A 5,607-nucleotide genomic window follows, 5' to 3' on the forward strand; every position below is an offset into this window, starting at 1 on the left:
TTAACGCCAACTATGTCATGGACACCCTTTGACGGAGTGACTTTGATCTAGTCAAAGATCAAGGACCTAACCATAAGACAACTATGACGCCTCAGGTCAAAGGACTAATTTACATTGTCCTAACCATGAGTTTTCATGTGACATGAGTATGAGAACTCGTTGTTGATCACGTTCAATAGACTCACTCTATTGAGCACCTACATGCTTGTCCTGGTGTCAGTCACACCAATGACTCGAGACCAGTCACTCTCTCTAAAAAAAGACATAGCACGTACTGATCTTAACGGACTGTCAATACCCAATTGACAATCCTATGATCAAGAACGTTTAGGATATGTATACGAAAAAGAACGGTCTCATGTTTCTAACTTCTTTAGATCACATTCTCCCAATTACATATTCCTTGGACTTATCGTTTAAGCATATAACACTTATATGAGACGACTTTAAACAATAATCTTTGCCCTTTATATTAAACTAGATTAGTTTAACATGTCAAATGTCCGTAAAGTATCATCATATGATTGGCTTTAGGGCACATTTCCAACACCTGGTAGCTGATGTGTCGCACCACCCCGACAGTTACCCCGCGACAGCACTATCTAAGAAGAAGACATGGAAAATTAATTTTTTCTTACCTCGGTGCGGCATGGAGAAGACGAAGAAAGCAACGAAAGAAGGTTCTTTGAACAAGAAAGTGTAAAAGATTGCTAGGGAAGGGGGTACAAATATCCTCTAGATTTCTCTCTCTTGTCTATGGCAGGACTTGACAGTTGCCATGGTTCCGATCCTGGGCTTGTACTGATATCGTCTTGTGCCTATCTTGGAACAACTCATATCAACATTTTTCATACAATATGAAATACGTAAATCATCTTTCTGCGTATGCATAAAGGATTCTATTTACACATTATGCTTCTTTGGGAGTCAAAAGGGTACATTCCCTTTTAGAAGAGCAATTTCCCGGTCTGATTGGAATTGTCCTTTCATTTGAAGTTTATCAATCGAGAAACTTCCTACATCCATCGTCTATCAATAGGGATTGAGATAATCCAATTATAATGATAGATTTCCATCCCATGTATATAGACTTTGTCTCCCATATACATTCTACTATTATAGAATGTTTAAAGTCGTAACTTTAACGAAGAAGAATTCCTTTCATTTCCAAAATTAATATATCATATATGTTCAAATTTAGGAATATAATTAATTCCCACTAATCTTTTGTAAACCAAGTAAACAAAAGATTCATTTACATGTTTATGAGAAATCAAACGATTTGATCTTTCTCTCATAAGATGCTTATAGCTCCCACTAGCTTGCTAAGATTCATGATGGATGAATCTCTACAACTTACACGTCTTGTGTTTCCTAGTCTTAGACATATATTATCAAGATTATCTTGATAAAGGTTTCAGAAACCCATATTATGTCCAAACATTGAATCACCGTTTAGTTGTAGCTAGCAATCTTCGAATTAACAGAAACCAAGACTACGTCAAAGATGGTTTCTTCCAAGTCAACCAATCTCGTTGATTGTAGTCACTTTAAGCTACCAATTAGCTATGAAGGTTTCACTATTTCGGGTCAAATGGTACTATACCATTTCCTTGAGTATATGACATATATACACTTAATGTAGTCGTAAGGATTTTCATTCTTATTTCTTTTGAATTAAGAGGTCTAACTCTATGACATACTCACAAAGTTCAAACCATTCAACTGAGACAATTTATAGATCCTTCTCAATTACCTTGGAGCTAGTGGTGTAGGAACTAGGTTGTTATGTTTGTTGATTATCATATTCTCTCTCAAAGAACCCATTCTTTGAGTTCTATCCCTCATTCATTTGCTCTATCTTAGGCAAATCCTATTGTAGGATTACAATGAACTACCCAACAAATAACATTTGTTAGTTGGTTTATAGAAGTGATATCCAAAGGTTAATTTAAGGATATCCCACAAGATTGTTCTCAAACAAATATTGCTTATTACCACACAACCTCAAATGTTAACATGATTAAGGCTTGTCTTCTCTTTCCAACTACATCCTATGGAATCATGAAAATTTTGGAAGATCTTTTAATTGACAATTGTATTGTCTTAGAATTATATATATCCTATATATAGGTAATTGATAGGAGCATATTTATGCTACTTAGCTATGTTGTTTCCTTGCATTTAGTTAGTTAATTACTACTTATTATAGTCTTTTAAGTTATTTCGTATGTTTGTAGGTCCTAATGGCGAAAGGAGCAAGAAACTGCATTTTGGAGCCATTTGGAGCAGTTTTGGGCATGGATTGGATAGCTTAACTATGGAGCAAAATGGATGGACGAAATTGAAGTCAAGAGAGACTAGGAAATGCTACAAATATGAGAAAGAAGTTCAAATACAAAGAAGATAAGGAAAGAGCAAGAAATAAGGAACATTATCCAACCTTATCCTATCCAATCTTATCTTATCTTACCTTATCTTATCTTATCCTATCCTAATCTTTTGCTACCTTAATTCGAGCTGCAAAGAGAACTTAATTTCACATTAGAACACCTAAATATATGGTTCTAGAAGACCCCATCTCCTCCTAAGTAGGTGCCACACCCTTTATCCCTTCTACAAGTCTAATTTCTACCACAAAATACCTAGTTTCTAGAAGCCCTAATTTCCTGCGAATTTCCTATCCCTTTCCCCCTTGGTTTCTGAAAGCATTAACCCTTTCCTCCTAGGATTGTGCAATCCTTTTCCCTTCAGAAATTGTGTATTCCCTAACCCTATAAATACAAGTGTTTGCCGCACCATTTAATCCATCCATTCACTCACTCATTCATTCATTCATTCAAACTTTTAGCCATCAAACACCATAATTCACACTACATCACCCTAGTGCCGCAAGCAAGGAAGGAAGGAGAAGAGGACTTGTGCAATTTGTCATCCAAGGAGGGTTCGAAATCTGCCATTGGAGTGTGGAATGTTTCTAGGTGTATTCTATCCTTACTTTTAGTTCAATTTTTATATTAATTTGGTTTTCAATTATGATGAACATGTGGAACTAATTTCTTTTTAGTTAGAGGTGAATTCGAAGCCATGATTATATGTTTTATATGAATTGATTATATCCAGTTATTGTTTCTTGAGTCTTGAATGTGATTTGCTTATCTAAGTTATCCAAACTTGTTTATGTATGTTGGTTGAGGGTGCACACTTAATTTGCATGCATGAATTTGATGCTAGAGTATAAGGGAGTTTCACGTAATAGTTATTCACTTATATTCACAAGTAGTAGAGGTTGCTAGTCATAATCGTGTTAAGTAAATACTTGGTATGAGTCTCATGTGTTTCATAGTGATGAATACCTTGTCAATGCTTATGATTTTCATAGAACTTAATGACTTTTGATATGTATCTCTATCATATGTTTCATATAGGGAACTTGAGAAAGATAATTTGGTTGCGATGCGTATTCCATCTAATTCAATGAAATAAGGAAAATCTGATGGTTGATTGTGCGATGCAATTAACTTGGGGCGTTGTCATTCATAATCTAAAGGAATAATAACTGGAAATTGGTTTGTATGCATATGTCATGTGTGGAGAAGGACCCTCTAACTAGCCTTTCACCCATTTAATTCACCCAAAATTGTTTTTACAAAGTGTTTTATACAAAGTTTCTGTTTTAAGTTTTAATTTCGTCAAAAACAATCCCCCTTTCATTTAGTATTGTTATTTGAGTCAAAATCTATTTTCTTTTAGTCTTTTGAGTCAAGTTAAGTTTTATTTTCGTCAAAATCACTTGTTAGGTCTAGAATTGAGTCTTTTTTAGCGTGTCGCTGTTTTGCGTGTTTTAAGTTAGTTTTGAGTCTTTAGAGTCTAGGTAAGTGTTTTTGAGTCTTATTTGTGTTGATTAGCATCCCTAGTTAATCCCCGGTCTAGAACGATCCCTAGTTGCATATATACTACAATTGTCACAAATAGGGTTTAATTTGTGTGTTAAGTTAATCTTCACATCACATTTTGGCGCCGTTGCCGGGGATTAGCAAACTTGCTAATCCCTTTTGTTTGTGTCGTGTCAAAGTGTGTAGTGTGTTTCTTTGTGTCCTTTTGTTGTGTTTGACGTGCCCTTTAAAATAGTTGCTGATTTGTTTTTGTTCTTTGTTTTAGGTACTAGTTTATGACTCGTCGTTCTCAACCTATTCGTGCAAACATATTGGATTTTGACGATGATTTTGAACGAACTTTGAGAAGAAAGAGGAAGCAACCGGAACCTAATCCACCTGTTCAAGTTCAGAGTCCGAATCTGAATTTGGAGAAGAAGAAAGCATGGCGGCGGACAATCGAACAATCAAAGAACTTTTGGCGTCAGGGTTGGACAATGCCGTGCCTATTTGCATTCAATACCCTAGGGCAGCCCCGGACAAGACCGATGAGTTTGAATTAAAGTCAAGCTTGTTGCATCATATTCCCAAATACCATGGGTTGTCCATGGAAGATCCAAACAAACATTTGAAGGAGTTTGAAGTTGTATGCTCAAGCATGACACCCATTAACGTGGATGGGAATATTTGAAGATGAAAGCCTTTCCATTCTCTCTTTTGGAAAAGGCTAAAGATTGGCTATACGAATTGGCACCCGGAACCGTTACTTCTTGGGAAAGTATGAAACAAGCGTTCTTGGAGAAATTCATCCCAACTTCAAGAGTAATTCTTTTGAGGAAGAATATTAGCGGAATTCAACAAAACCAAGGAGAATCCTTTCCAGAATATTATAAGCGTTTCAAAGCCCTTTTTGCATCTTGCCCATAACACTAAATGAAGGAAGAGCTTCTAATTCAATACTTTTACGAAAGACTCCTTCCAATTAAGAGACAAATGCTATATGCCTCGATAGGAGGTGCTTTGGTTGACAAAACACCAGTGGCTGCCAAGGTCCTAATTGCAAATCGAGCCTTAAATGCATAACAATATGAGGCAGTTGGACAAATAGTACCCCCACGGCAACAACAAGTGAATGAGGTAAGTGCAATTTTTGAAATTTAATCTCAATTAGCTAATCTCACTATGCTTGTGTCTCATGTTGTTGAAGGATCCAAAATGCAAGGTGCGGCCATATGTGGAGTGTGCTCTATGCAAGGACATCTCAATGATCAATGTCCTCAATTGATAGAGAATGGAGGATGGGAGAGTGTCCATGCCATGAGGAATGATCCATATTCAAATACATACAATCCAGGATGGAGAGATCACCCAAATTTCAAGTGGAGTGAGCCTCAACAACCTCAACAACAAGGAGGAATTCAACAGCCACCCCTTGGGATATATCAAAGGCTATTTGCACAATCTCAACCTCAATCACAAATTGCCCAACAAAACTCAGGTTTGCTAATTGATAATGATCAAACTATTCAATTACTAACCTCTATATCGTAGGGATTACAAAATCAAAATAATAGAATAGCGAACCAAGAAAAGGGGATGAGTGACTTGAAGAATCAAATAGGGCAGATTTCAGAGTTCCTTGGGCAGTTTAGAGAACAAGGCAAACTTCCTAGTTCAATCGTTGTGAATCCAAAGGGAAACTTTGAAACCGCCAAGGCCATTACGTTGAGAA

This window comes from Pyrus communis, chromosome 2 (assembly GCF_963583255.1).
Source record: "Pyrus communis chromosome 2, drPyrComm1.1, whole genome shotgun sequence".
NCBI classification, from domain to species: domain Eukaryota; kingdom Viridiplantae; phylum Streptophyta; class Magnoliopsida; order Rosales; family Rosaceae; genus Pyrus; species Pyrus communis.